A 16305-nucleotide genomic window follows, 5' to 3' on the forward strand; every position below is an offset into this window, starting at 1 on the left:
AACACTGCAAACTGAGCTTTTAGAGATAATGTAATGATGCAACGATCAATTACACAAAGACTGAAAGTTGCCAAAACTGAAGGCTTTTATTTGCAAGAGATGGGCAGCATCCATGTGTTGGTCATTCACACTGATCCAGACTCGAACTGGGGGCAGGCATGTGGCATGACAGCCTTTATGGGGGAGAAAGGGAAGAAGTCACAAGCCGGCCAGTGAGAGCAGAGTTGACCAGGAAAGGTCATGTTTTTTACATATGACAAATAAGCACAATAGCAGTTTCACCTCATCAATTAGGCCATTTGCAGAACCCCTCTTACTGTACCTGGTGTAATGTTAAAAATAAACTCAAACTTGAACTTAAAATATTTGAGGTCATCCCTCAGGATGGAGGACAACTTGCTCTCACACTGGCTCTCAAGTGGCTGATGATGCCAACACTGGACTCGAGACTGTCGCTGAAGGTCTCATGGTGGGTCAGTGGGTCATTTGAAGGTGGTACACCCCTTCCCCTTTCACCCATGACCTGTGCCCAACAAGCTCATGGCTCACAGTACCATCCCAAATTGTCAACTCTGGGCCAGAACAGGCCACCAATTCCTGGGGAGCTGGTGGAGATGTTGCATTTCCCCGTCTCCAAGGAATGGTTAAGAATACTGTCCAATCTTTTCCTCGTTCCTCCTGGCACAAACCCTCTTCCTGTTTGAAAGGAGCAGCAGCAAGGTACAATGACTTAAATGCACAGCCCTACTGGGTCAATTCTGGTCTCTGGCACGGGTGTGGAGTTTGCACATTCCGGGACCCAGTGGGCTTTACTCCAGGTGCTCTGCCTTCCTCCCCCTCCCAAGGGCATTCGGGTGAATGGGCTTAATAGCCTGAGTTTGCTTCTAAGTGATGGAACATGAGGGACAATGGGCATTTTAATACAAGTGCTCCCCTACTTATGATTTTTGCAGTAACGAAGGTGCTAATCCCTACTTTCAATTTCAAATTCCAATCTGTTCCCACACTTGTGGTACGATTACTCTCTCGCGATGCTGGCTGATGGCACGAGTGTATCATACAGCATATTGTGACAGAGTATATAGATAGGTTTTTGGGGGATAAATTGAGAAAAGTTTTTTTTTTAAAGAGTAGGTTACATACAAACACTTTAAAACAGATCTTATTTGAAATATTGGAGCTTGCTAGAAATATTGGGGACTCAACAGGTTTTGCAAGAACTTTGGAGAGTGCTCAAGAGACTTCACTAATGATTTGTTGTTTACAAAAGGCAACAAATGAAAGAGTAGACTGGAGCCGCTATTGTCTGAAGGAGAACGCTGCTGTAAGAGGATCATGTGGTTTTGTAAGCAGAGAGAGTCAAACAGAGAGAGAGAGAGAAAGAGAGAGAGAGAGAGAGAGAGAGAGAGAGAGAGAGAGAGAGAGAGAGAGAGAGAGAGAGAGAGAGAGAGAGAGAGAGAGAGAGAGAGAGAGAGAGAGAGAGAGAGAGAGAGAGAGAGAGATCACTTGGACAGTGTTACAGCCAGCAGAAGTAGCTGGGACTAGAACAGGACAAGCTGCCAAGCCCACTTGGAAGATGGCCTAGCCAAAGTCATTGTGGTTCATGCAAGAGGAGAATAAGTGAAACAAGAAGGAACTCTGTGGTGACCTGAAAGAAAGAGGTTATCATCTGGAGAACCTTGATGGGGCAAGTTTTGTCAGCAAGACATGGAAGTGACTGAAGGAATTAAATCAGTTGTGGATGCCCTGGAACAACAAATCTCTCTCTGAAAACTGACAAGAGCCTTCCTGAGCAGTAACTCTTTACCTTTCAAGCACCAAAGCCTGGTGAATTTTATAAATGTTAAATACTGTGCACAGTATAAGAATTCCCTGCAACCAGTGCACTTGGAGGAATGAGAAGTGAGATTGGACTGTGAACTTGCACACACATTACATGCATGTGCGCTTAGACTCAGAAGGGGGTTAAGTTAGGTTAAGCAAGTTAGTGATAAGTTAAAGTCTGATTCTATTTTCATGTTTAAAGATAATTAAAAGCAACTTTTGTTGAAGTAACCCTTTGTCTTGGTGAATATCTCTTGCTGCTGGGTTTTGGGGTTCCCTGGGCTCGTAACAATACTCTCTCGATGCTGACTCAACCTGCATTTCAGTCTCTGCAGCAATCTCGCGAACAAGTGCACCGTAAAAAATTGCAGGGCAGGTATTCTTTTTCAATTTACGATGGGTTTGCCGGAATGCAACACCATCATAAGTTGAGGAGCACCTGCAGTCAACACGAACTGGAAAGGGTTGTTAGCGCTGCACAAATCTACCATTTCATGCTGTGAAACTAACCACTTACCAACAGAATCAAGTACAGGAATGAGTGAGGGTACAAATCTGAAATGGCACTCAAGGGAGTAGCGTAACAGATTCCACTGGAACTGCATACAACAGTTAAAAGGTGCCTACGTTCCCAGGAGCCAAGCTTCCAAGTTAAACCTCCCGGGTGGCAGAATTCATTCTCCAGATAAAAATTTAATTTCCCCCTCCCCATCCACACATCTACAAACGAGAGTTCATCCCATTTGAGATTCATTTGGAAAGGCAAACTGTCTTTTGCTTTACCAACTTGTTGACATTTTGAAAATGCCAATAAAGGAAAACATGGATTTGCAAAATTAACTGCAGATTTTGGAAAACCGAAGTAAAGCCAAAACACTCAGGAGGTCAACTAACATTTGTGGAAGGAACAGTGAACCTTCCATGTCTGAAAACAGTGTGAAATTCGAGACATTAACACGATTCCTTTCTCCTTCGATTGCTGACCATTTCCAGCATTGTGCACGGTTGTTTTCGAAGGATTAGCAAGGGGCACCACTAAAAACTGACAGGGAGAATGCTTCAGATCTTCCAAAATGACCTCTTCAAAATTTTTTTTTTTGCTTGTGTTTTTGAGAAAACTGGCATCCCTCTATACTTCAATCCATTTGTAATTTTAATAGTTCAGCCAAAGCAGCAACTGTGCGTGTTGCAGTTGTACCAAGATGTTGTTGTTTCCACTTCACCCTCTGGTCAGTATGAACTCCCTGGGTCAGAAACCATCTGTTGAACTGCAGTGGGACAAGCAAGAATCACATCTTCATCCAGCACCACTTCTTTTGAAGTCAGGACACCGGTGGATATTGTGGGAGCATTCTCAAAAAGGACAGGCTTTGCATCCCACATCCCATTAAGGGTTGCAAGAACCCAAGTGGATTCTCCTCCATTTCCTATTGCCCATATCTTGTCACAAAATACCCAAGTACAGTGAGAAGGGCTCTCTGCAAGCAGACCAACAGGTTTCTCCAACAACCACGCTGGCCATTACAGAGTGGGGTATTCCAATGAAGAGATCGGACAACATCAAGCAAAGGCCCTGTGGTAGCATTGTTGTGGAGATCATTCAGGAGCCTAATGGCTGCGAGGAAGAACCTGTCTAAGCCAGATGGAACACAATTTCACATTTCTGAGTTTTCTCTCAAATTGGGCCTGAAGAAGACTGAGGTCCTCCATCAGCCAGCTCCCCACCATGACCACCAGCCCCCCCCCCCCACATCTCCATCGGGGCACACTGAACTCAAAACGGTCAACCAGTTTACCTACCTCGGCTGCACCATTTCATTTGATGCAAGGATCGACAAAGAGATAGACAACAGATTCGCCAAGGCAAATAGCGCCTTTGGAAGACTACACAAAAGAGTCTGGAAAAACAACCTCCTGAAGAAACACACAAAGATCAGCGTGTACAGAGCCGTTGTCATACCCACGCTCCTGTTCGGCTCCAAATCATGGGTCCGAATCATTTGTATTATTAACCATCTTACAACTGTACAAAAAAAAAATAACAGTGCACAAAAAGTAAGGCCATGTCTTTGCTTCATTAATTGTTCACGAATCTGAGGGCAGCGGGGTAGAAGTTGTCCTTGTGCCACTGGGTGGCACAATCCCAGTCAGCAGGAGATGCAGATCTCACCATTGGGGGAGGGAGAGAGGCTTGCATTATGTTCTTAAGATGCATTCACATCACATATTCACTCTTGAAATTGTTATGCAAAAGCATTGGCAAGGTGTTCACGGAACATTACTGTTCAGGCCCTTTGGCCCATAATGTTGTGCCAACCTATAAAAACATACTCAACCAAAGAAAACCAACCCTTCCCTACTTCATTCCATAACTCCCCATCTCGGTTTTTACATCCACACACTAAATCTGAATGTCCCTATTGTTCTACCCTCCATAACCACCCTTACCAATGCATTCCAGGAACCCTCTGACATCTCCCCTCAATTTTCCTCCACTCACTTCTGGTATTTGATATTGGCACCCTCTCATAATCAGATACCTCTATTAAATTTATCCTTTGTCACTCCAAAGAGCTCCATCAAACTTGCTCAGAAAGACTTTGCAGAGCAGAATGAGAGTGAGTGGCAAATTCCACCATTTCTAACCCACCTTGCCAATGTCACTCGTTTCCCACTGCATACATGGAGCACGTGCAGATGGCCGCAGTTGTCCCAAGAGTTTGAGACCTGAAGTGATTGAAATGTGGCTTGCATAGTCAGTCCGATTTTCAACATGGATGGCCTCAAGAATGTAGATTCATTTGGGTTAAAAAAAAATTACTTTGCTGACCAATGGAAAGTTGTCCTCTGTGGACTCTTCTTTAGACCAGACTTCTTTGCACTGCAGGCAGGATTTAACAAGGGATCACTCAGCTGTTGTAAATATCTGCCCTGATGCATGAAACAACCCTTAAAACAAGCACCTCAAATAAACAAACATTTTCAAAACTATTTTGCGAAAGTGACGTTCGAACTTTTTTTTTAGTTAACTATTGGCACTAGAAGTTTGCCATTGCATGCAATTCCAAATAACTCCTCATGATGAACTTGAGGGTGATCACATTTCCTGATTACAGCTCCAAATGTTTCAGCGGTCGAGGTTTCGGATTTTTTGTGAATTTTCTTTAGGAATAAAGAATTGAACATAATAGCAAAAAAAACAAGAGCAACGCACAGATTCTTTGGGGCATGGTGACTGATAATCTAATTCTCTACACCAATAAGGAATAGATAACAGCAGAGAGATCAACTGTTTTGCAGAGACCTGGTTTGGTTGCCAGCATACTCATTATTAAAGGGGAAAGGATAGAAATCAACCTATTAAGACATACACTATTTCTTTCTGGGACAAAGTTTGGTGGTTTCAGATAATTTTTTCCCTCCAAATCGTGGCTATCACCAGACACCTTCAGGTTAAAGGCAATGCTGCCAAATGCAGCACATCTCTATTCAATTGGCATCATGCACCCGTGTGTAGGTGAAGGAGCCATTGTCATCACCCGTCAGCCCTGCACTATTTTAGTCCCAATGTTCTCCTTCTGTTCTGCAGCATTGTAGGCTTGGGGGGCTGACGTACTTGAAAGGGGGCCATCTGGTCTCATTGGTAAAGCATTCATCAGAACAGCAGGAGGCGGCCATCCGGCCCATCAAGCCTGCTCCCCCATTCAATAATATTGCAGCCAATGCGGGGGTGGACTCAGCTCTCCCTCCATGTACTGTAAAGGCCAGCCTGCCCTCCTGAACCTGTGACTCCTCCATCCCAGATGTCACCATAAAGGTTATTAACCCCTCCCTCAGTACCTGCCTTGGAACTGGGCCAGCAACATGCAAGCTGTGCTAGCCCTAAGGTGATTAAAGCCTGTTAATCATGATTCCCTGTCCGATTGTGGTTGATTGGTAGCACAATCTCTCTACCTTTACTTAAGACTGTAAATTCCCACTATTCACCAGTTCATCTGGGTCTTAAATACATTCAACACAACAGCCTTGACTGCTGCATTGGGCAGAAAAATTCCACAGATTGACTACTCTCTGGGAGAAGCGGCTCCTCCTCGTGCACCTTCAATCCGCCTTCCTGGATCTTGAGGTTCTGTCCCCTAATTCTAGTCCCACCTGCCAGTCAAAACAACATCCCTGCTTCTACCCATCTACTCCTTTCAGAATTGCACACACATTTAAAAGATTTCAAACCCCCTCCCCCCCACCTAAACTCCAACGAGTTTAGTCCTGGGCTACTCATCCTCTTCTTACGAGTTAACCCCTTCACTTCTAGTGAACTTCTAGTGAACTGCTCATACCCAGAGTTCTAAGCTGAATCAAACCAGTTAACAATTTGAAAGTAAAAACACAATGTTAGAGAAACTCAGCAGGTCAGTCAGGGTACTATAACCAGCAAAGATAAAAGGTACATAACCAACATTTCAGGCTTGAGCCATTTGATGGACGATACTCATTTATGGCAGACTTGAATTAAATCTAATCTATTTTATACTTAACAGTTTGCAGGTTGTTTCTCTTCTGGACACTCCCTCCCCTGACTGGATTATACTTTGGGGTCAAGGCTCCATTCCAGTGTGTTCCAAGGTGACTGAAAAGCCTCATATGGGATCTTGAAATTCTGACACAGTTGAGCAAACTGGCCAGGCAAGTGGGATGGTCCTTCAGTAAATTGTACTTGGCACCCACATACTGCTAACAGAGAGGCCTAGTACCTTCCCAGCTACCCCTTTCTAAGCAGGCAGGGATCAGAGATTCCCATGAATCGAAGGACATAACCTTTTTATTTTTTTTCCAGCCGACATTTCCTTCACCTTCCCATGAACACCTTGTTGAGGCAGAGCTCAGGATAGGGTCCTCATCTCGAGAGGCCCTTGGATAATGGGGTTCACCAACAAGCCAGATGAAGGAGATCAAAAGCTTGATATGAGGGACACTTGCTTGGGAATGGATATTGGTTCATCTGTCCCACTTGTGGATTTGGAGGGTTTAACAGAGGCAGCATTGATAGAATTTCTCAGTACTTCATTACAAAGATGCCAAGGTCAGCCTGAAATCTGCACCTCTGAAACTACCTCAAAGAAAGTACCTTGCACCAACCCCACAGTGGCCCTTTTTTAAAAAAAATTATACTGTTAAGGACCTTGACTATTTTGTTTTTTTGACTGGACTGAATTTACTGCTGGAGATTTGACAGCTATATTAGTGCTAAGCTACCACTAGGGAATTTTGACCGCTGTCAAAGCATGGGAACCACGCGCTAGAAGTCCATGGGCTGGCAGGAGAGTGAGCCTGCAGCTGCTAACCTCTGCACCAATGGGAGAGCTGGAGGCAGCTCTGAGCAGCTCAAAAGAACCTAGAATGCTAGTTCTGGAGAGGTTCATTGGCGGAGTGCGTGGGACTAGCCAATGCCTCTCCTGTCCCTTTCAAGGAAGAGGACTTGTGTGTCAGAAGGACACTTGCGAACCTTAAAGTAGGCTTCGGAAGCGTGAACCTCAGTCACCAGGAGGTCATTGTGCAAATTCCTGGATAAAGGAAGTGAAGGTTGGTGGTAGCCCATTTGAATCCCAAGGCAGTCTTGTGTTCCCCTGACAGATTTAACATGACTGACATGAGGCTTTTGTTTGGTTTTGTGGTTTATTTTGGTGATTTTTGGGGCATTTCAGCCTGGACTGTAATGGTCTTGGTTTTTTCCAAATACACTGCATAATAGACTGTTGTTGATCTAGAGTTGCCATTAAGGCTGATGTTAAGTTTATTGAGTTAATTCTATTATTGTTAGTTTGGTTAATAAATTTTGTGTTTAAACTTAACTCATTCATTTGTGTCCCTCCCAATTGCTGCTGGGGAGTGTAACAATACATACAGCAATAACAGGCCAATTCGGCCCTATGAGTCCGTGCTACCCTATAACCCTATAACAGAGGGAGGAAACCGGAAACCCCAGAGAAAACCCACACAGACACTGGGAGAACGCATAAACTCCTTACAGACAGTGGGGGATTCGAACCGATCCAGTTCCGATCACTGGTGCTGTGCTAATCACAATACTGTATCTATTTACTCGAATATGGTCAGTGATCGAGTGTCCACCATCATCATGAGAGTGATTCTGGAGATCACACTGAACAACAATTCCATCCACCCCCCCCCAATAAAAAGTTTGCTTCCTGAAAAAAAAATTGGGGATTATGAAGAACAATTTCAGGGTAAATACGAAGATAATGTCAGATTTGCAGTAACATGTAGGAAGTTGGAGAAACATTAAATATTCAAAATTCAATAAAAGTTGTTTCAATTACAATGATGTTGGCACATTGTGTTTGTTCAACAGACCTAACAATGTTTTGCTGTTGATTTTAGTTTGTACTCTGCATCTGATGGCTCTCCTGTCAGTGCCCAACAACAGATGGCCAGGCCTTGATGGATTCCAGTTGCCCTGAGACTGCTTTTCCATGGTCTCAATGTCTGTCATTAACTGTTCCATAATCAGTAAGGAAGAAGTCCAAGTGCAAATGCAGAAAATTAATTTTCTCTTTTTTTGAAGATTTTATTTTAAGAATTTTAAAACAACATCCATGTATAAATATTCAAAAAAAAAGTTTAAGTACATGTATGGTATATAAATATATAAAAACCCCTCATCCCTCCCTCCCCACCCCCACCCACCCATCAACTCTTCCCTGAAATATCAAATAAAAAAGAAAAAGAAAAATGTTAGGAGAATATCAAAAAGGAATATAAAGTCTCAATACAAATAATAATTGAACTGAGGGTTACCATCAGAATGGGCTTTCAAATTTTCAAACCAATGAATTGTAAATATGGGCTCCATATTTTTTTTAATTGATACTTATGTAAATTATGTTTTTTTTCTCAAGTGGAATACAAGAACGCAATTCAGCAAGTCCGTATCTGATTTCCAAGTAATGGCTATGCACTTCCTAGAAACAGCTAAAGCCGGTTTTAAAAATTCAATTTGAAACATAGGTAACCTTAATTTAGGTCTAACCACTTTGACATTACCCAACAAAAATAACATCGGATCCTGTGGGACTTTTACCCCTAATATTTTCTCCAAAAAATTTCTTACCTCTAACCGAAAAGGTTTACTCTAGGACTCTTCCAAGTAGAATGCAAAAATGAACCAACTTCCTGACCACATCTGAAACATAAATCTGATAATGTTGGGTTCAACTTTTTTTAATGTTTGAGAGTTAAATATAATTGATGCAAAAAAAATATTGAATCAGTCTATATTTAACATTAATAATTTTCATTATAGAAAATGAATTTTCAATGACATGTGGTATTTCATGCCTTTGAATGCTTGAAGCTCATCATCAATCAGTTTGATGTTGTTTGGTGCTCTGAAGTTGCCAAGAAAATTCTCCACAACATCTTTAAATGCCTTCCTTGCTATTTTCTGTGACCTCACTAGCATGCCCAGGCCCAACATTTGCATAGTATTTGCACGGAGTGCAGGCCCAGACATGCTTGCACTGGCCAAAACAACTTGTTCATGGGCTATATACTAGTAGAGTTAAAATATGACAGGAAATCTCAAAAATAGGTTACATCTAAAAGACAGTACGTGATTTGCATGATCAGCAGCCCAAACTCCATAAAATACACCCAAAAGTGTACAGGAAGCAAAATCTTCGTTGTCCAGCCATCATCACTCTCCACAACAGACAGCAGGATGGGGAAGGCCATGAGCCCAGGAGAATCACTTCCCATGGTTCAGGTATATTGACTCAGAATTTAGGAAGTATTTTGTCTCCAGACTCCCAGGAAACAACCACTGGTGAGAATTAAACATCGGCATTGTGAAAAGTGGTTTAAATACCATTCAAATGAACATATTCAGGGAGTTAAACAAGAGAGACTGCAGGCACTGAAAAGCTGGGCAAGCACACAAAATACAGGAGGAACTCAGTGGATCAGGTACCATCCATAGATGGAAAATAGATTGTCATTGTTTTGGGTTAAAGCCCTTCATCAGGGATAATCTGATTCCTAATGAAGGGTTTTGGGCTAAAATGTTGTCAGCATTTTGCATTGTATGGATGCTACCTGACCCACTAAGCCTCCAGGATTCTGCGTTTGAACATATTGAGGAGTACGGGATACAGAGAAACTGGGTTCCAAGTCTTCATCTTCAAACACCCTTCTCCTCAGACAACATGGTGCGCTGGAGGTGGTGATGGATTTCCTCCAGTTCTGCTTTCATTATGATGTCCCCTCACCGTCAAGAGATGTGGCACTTGGCATACATTTTCAAAGGACCCATCATGGATCTTGATGGTCAGAGGACAACAGCAGGGACTGAGCAGTAATTGTGACTTCCTGCCATTTAAATGCAAGGTCCATCCTCTTAAATGGTTAAGTGAAGGAATCTACAATGCACTGTCTCCTTGTTTGTACAAAGACAAATAGCATCGAGGTACAGCCATGGGATACAAAGCTCTTGGTTCAGGAGTGGAAATGAGGAATGGGGAGCTTCCTGTTTGTTTTGCCAATTCACTTCCCTCCATTGAGTGGCTTGACAAGGGAATTTGAACAATGATCCATCCTTGCTTATATTCTATCACCAATGGGCTGGGCTCTGTGGTGGAAACGATCTTATCTTGTCCCTCCTATATTCCCAAGACAAATTTGCATTCCTCTCCTCAATACTCTGCCACATCATCTTAGGGAACTCACCAATTCCAGCCACTATGGTGACTCACCCCCCATGGTGTTCGAGTTTAGATAGGTTGGCTGAGAACTTAGGAAGTCTCCGATGGCTCCAAGATCCAACAGGACGCAACTACTGCTGAGAATCAACCAGCAGTGGTTCAGATACAGTTCAAATGCACACATTTGGAAGTCTGAACAGAGAAACCACATTGGAATTGATCCAAATGCACAAGCCAGACTGGCAGACCAACAAAGCTGTTCCACAGTCACATACAATAACCTGAGGGGTGATCAGAGGGGCTCAAACTGCCGCATTCCTATCCACAACAACTAAACGGTTTCACCTCAAGAGCTTGGAATCAAAACAAAAGAGGATGCGCATTAGGTGCTCATTAATACACCACTCCTATTCATCTATATCACTGACACAGCCAGTCATTTTAAAATTGTTTCATATTTACAAATCCCCTGTATCAGGAGCTATAGATTCTGCAGCTGTGACCTTTTCAAGTGAGATTATGGATACATAATCGTTATAAAATAAAATGGACTGGTACTTTTACCAATTACTTTAAATTTCTCTCATTTTTCGTAACTCCTCTCAGTGGAAGACACTTCTGGAAGGCAATACAGATGATCATCAAAACTGCCAAGAAGATCACTGGGACTTCTCTATTGACCACATTCACCAGAAGATTTGTTTAAATAGGGATCAACAAATTATTGAGGGCCTATACCATTCAGCACACACACAGCATCTTCGACCTGTCAAGGAGAAGGCATGGGAGCGTCAAAATCAGAATGACCAGAAGCGGAAATAGCTTCTTTCTGCAGTCTACGAACGATGACGGTATCCTGTAACTGAGTAAATGCTTATAAAATCTTGTACAAATTTTAAATGTACATGATTACTACGTGCTCTGCATTGGATGCACCAGTGTCCAGAGCTATAGCTGGTTCTCTTGATTGTCAATTGACAATAAACTTGAACTCTACAAGAAAGACTACAGTCTGTCCGAGGCGATGGCAGAACATCAAGCAACATCACGCTGAGCGCTGCCGCACCTCAGGGCTGTGTGCTCAGCTGGCTCCCGTTCGCACTACTGCATCACTGCACTACCAGCTCCAACAGTGTCATCAAGTTTGCAGATGGCATAACAGTATTAGTAACCATGATGGGTCGCACTACAGAGATCATGTGCGAGTGCAACAACCAAAGTCTCAACATGGACAAGATGAAGGAAGCTAGTGGACCTCAAGAGAACCAGGAATGACCACCCTCTACTACACATCAACAACTCTGCAGTAGAAATCACCAAGTTCCTTGGAGTTTGCCTAATTAGTGACCTATTGTGGACACACATAACACCTCCTCACTTGTCAGGAAGGCGCAACAGCACTTCTTGAGAAGACTAAAGTGGGCAAGGCGACCGCCCACTATTATGCCAAGTTTCTACAAATGCTCTATCGAGAACATCCTGGCCAGCTGCATCGCGGTGTGGTATGGTTGCTGCAGAGAAATGGATCAGAGGTCAATCCACAGGACCTTAATAGAGGCAGAGAAGATCACCAAAGTCACCCTCCCATTAACATGATCTACCAGTATCATTGTCTGAAAAGAGCATGCAAAATCATCAAGGACCCTCTCCAACCCACACATAACATCTTTTAGCAATTCCCGTTGGGAAAGAGATAGAAATATTAGAGCCAGCACCACCAGGCTGAGGAACAGCTTCTTCCCACGGGCAACGAGAACGCTGAACGACCAAAAGAACTGCTCACACTGACCATCCAAGACTCTCCTATTCATGAAAAATATTTATTTATATGTAGGGATACTTGTCCTGCATATATATTGTCTGCTGTGTGTTCTGTCTAGTTATGTGTCTGTGTTTTGCACTGAGGACCAGAGAACGCTGTTTCGTCAGGTTGTACTCATACAATCAGATATCAATAATCTTGATTTGACAAACCACCCTCACACCAAATCCTTTTGAACACTTTCCCTTAAATGAATCACGAGGGCAACATGTTCAGCATCGGAATCAGAGCCACGCCAGACGTGGATGTGAATCGCCTTCTAACTCCTGCCCAGAAAGTTTTCCAGCCCTCCATTTGCATGACTCAATGCTAAAAATCCAACAGATTATACCAATATTTGTATCTGCATGCTTATATATTTTTTAAATTAATAAAAATAATTAAAAGAACATTCCGCCAATGGAAACTCTTGGAACAAATCCAGTTTCTCAAGTACTCTTCAACTGCAACACCTCCGTTATTCTTCCTGCTACAGGCACATGCCAAGTTGAGCTCTGCATTAACAAGCAGGGCTCCAGAGAAAGTCACACTTGGAGCCTGCTCATTTTGGCCCAACTAGTATCTTCAGGGCAAAGTGTAGCCTCAATAATATCCACATCCCAAAATAATTAGGCAAAATTCCCAAATACTCACTCCTGTTCAGATTTCCAGTCACATTATCTTGGCTACCCCTTTCTTTTTCCCCTCAGGCTGTCTCTCTGGACTGAGAGTGATTTTCTTTCACACTTCGTTCCAAAATATCTGATGAGGCCAACGCGAGTCTCTTCCTTCCACCCCCCCTCACCCCCACCACCGCACCGCCTGCCCCAACCCCCCACATTTACAGATGGGGTAAGTGGTGGCAGTCTGGTCAAGTGGATAAGTTGCCAGTGAGAGGAGGGATTTCTTTTGCAGCACGTGGCACACAGGTCATGTGCTCTCATTGTGCGACTTCCAGGCTCTCTCTACCATCCCCAATGCTGCTTCACCACTTTGAGCTGCGTCAGTCCAGAGATTCCCAGGAGCCAGTGGTTTTGTGTCAAGGAGGATTTTCATTCACCTTTTCTTCTGTTTTCCAGGAAACATCTTCCCAATGACAAAGCCGAGAATAAAATCCCCAATGGAGGTGTTACATGCTGATTGTGTCAATTATGTGACTTTCCCAATATAGACTGTGTAGCTTGGGCCTCAATATAGAGGATAACGTAGCAATACCAGGAATTGTCACTGTGTCAAAACAGATTTTGATGGAAGTTTGAGGACTTGGATGGGGGGGGGGGGGGGGGGGGGGAGGGTATTGTGAGGATAGAGGATTGTTTTGAAGTTGGAAGATTTATAACATTTGAACGAATGATGTCATGTGCCTAATAATAATTTCCTTTGCAATTCTCAAGTGAAGGCATTTTTGATTGATATAATTGGTCAGGGTTTGATGCTACCTTGCTGGAGAGAATTGGAATTTGATTTGGAATAGTAACACAAGTAAATTTCTCATTAATTAACAATTTATTTCAAAGGAAAGCCCCCAAAATAGGGGTGCATAAATCAAAATTAAGATGGATTAAAATAAATAAATAAGATTGGATGGAATTACGTAAGAATAATGGGACAAAAATCATAAATGTGAGATGTAGGTTAATTCAATATAATTTTTTGCATCAGTTATATTTGACTCCACAAAAACTAAACAGATTGAATCCTGCTCTATCAGATTTATGTTTTTGGTGTAGAACCTTTTTGCATTCAACTTGACAGTGTCCTGTAGTTGAATATTTTTGGTCGGAAGTCGGTAATCTTTTGGAACAGATTACAGGATTCAAGTTCCCACAGGATCCGATGTTATTTTTATTGAATAACATTAAGGTTACAAGACCTAAATTAAAATTAACTATGCATCAAATTTGTTATATAGTCAGAATAATGTGAACTATTTTGTAACCATGTAACAATACACCCTTCTCACTGTAGTGCACCACTGTAGGGTATATGTATATGAATGTGTGTGCGAATAGTTTCCTGAGATGGTGGAAGGCATCATTAAGTAATGTCTCTTCTGTTATTTGAATCTTGCATCTTTATGTTATTTAAGAAGCCTCCCATGTAGTAGAGACATAACCTGGAGGCAGCGGTATAAAAGAACAAGAATAAAGCCAGACAATTGATTACAAGTTACTGAAATACAAAAGTGAAGAGGAGAAAAAATATTACTAAAAAAATGGCTGAAATAACAGCAGTTCACCCAGTGATGGATGGGGAGGCTGAATGGTTGAATCATTTAAAAAGTTTCAGCGGAAGTGCAATTTAGCATTCAAATCTATTTTAAAAATGCAACAGCAGATGAGAAGGTCAGTTTTCTACTTCTCTGAACAGGGGAGCGAAGCCTTGACTTATTTAATAGCTGGGAGCTTACAGAGATGCAGAGAAATGACCCAGACCAGATATCTGCAAAGTTTGCTTCTCATGTTGAACCCAGGTCTAATCATAGAATTAAATGCGATGAATTTCAAGGCTTAAGGCAAGAAACTGATGAAACTGTTGATAACTTCCTCACTTGACTAAAAATTGTTGCTGCAAAAAATGCAGATTTAAGGATTATAGAGGAAAAGATTAGTTGATCAACTAATATGGGGCAGTGTCCATCCTGAAGTGCAAAAGTCTCTTATAGGGAAGGAGAGCTTGAAGCTGGCCAAAGCTATAGACACAGTCAGAGCCTTCGAAGCCACGAGGATGCAAATGAAATCCCTATCAATGCAGACCCACCCACAGGAAAGAGAAGGAAGGGTTGATGCTATAAAGAACATAACCAGAAAAGTGCAAACCCCAAGACCTCCAGGAAGTGCGGCAGACAACACACCTCGATGAGCGAAACAAATGCCCCGCATACGGTTCTGAATGTAGAGCTTGCGATAAAGCAAACCACGGGGCGAAGATGTTGAATCTGGGATGAAGAAAACAGTAATACCAGTGAATAAAAAAGACAAGAAGATGATCCGCCACATAAAAGGAAATAACAAGGACTCTGACACCCAGATACTGGGCATAGAATCCATACACCTTCATGAGATGTCGGGTGCGATGAAAGAAGGAAGCAAGTTCCACACAAGGATCCAAATACAGAGGACAATCCAGAACAAACCTACGATATTTAACCTAAAGGTGAAGCTGGATACTGGACCACAAAGCAATATCCTTCCACTCAGACATAATAAAAGGGTATCCAAAAAATGATGCACTGGAAAATGCGAATGTCACATTAATGGCCTATGGTGGACTCATGATCAAGCAGCAAGGGAGAGCTAAGATCAATGGTTGCCATAAGAGAAAGAACATTCTCTGAATATTCTATGTGGTAGATGCAGATGGACCAGCAATTCTAGGTCTGGAAAGCTGCTGGGAGTTGCAGTTGGTCTCTGTCAATTATGAGATCCAGACAAAGAGTCCAAAAAGATCAACAGAAACACACAACAAAAAGAGGAAATGATTCCCACAGAAGTACCTGCCAGGCCATGGCACACAGTGGGAGCAGACTTGTTCACCAAGAATCAAGAGTGGTATTTAATAGTAGCCTGTAACTACTCTAACTTTCCATTCATCAAAAGGGTGAAAGACCTGAGAGCGTCAACTATCACCTCAGAAATGAGAGCCCTCCTTGCTGAACAAGGAATACCCGAGCAAGTAATATGTGACAATGGAACACAGTTCACGTCACAAGAATTCAGAAAGCTGGCTGCAGAGTATAGCTTTGTTAACACTTCATCATCCCCATACTACCCCAAAGGACATGGGTTCTTCGAAAGACAAGTGAAAATGGTGAAATGCACACTAGTTAAGTGTCGGAACAAAAGAAGACTCAGACTCAGCTCTTCTATCATTTACCAGCAACATCTTTAAGGGCTGACATGAAGTCCCCGGCAGAACTTCTAAATGACAGGAGATCTAAAACAACTCTGCCAAGCAAAATGC

Source organism: Narcine bancroftii, chromosome 10, assembly GCF_036971445.1.
Source record: "Narcine bancroftii isolate sNarBan1 chromosome 10, sNarBan1.hap1, whole genome shotgun sequence".
In the NCBI taxonomy this organism is placed as follows: Eukaryota; Metazoa; Chordata; class Chondrichthyes; order Torpediniformes; family Narcinidae; genus Narcine; species Narcine bancroftii.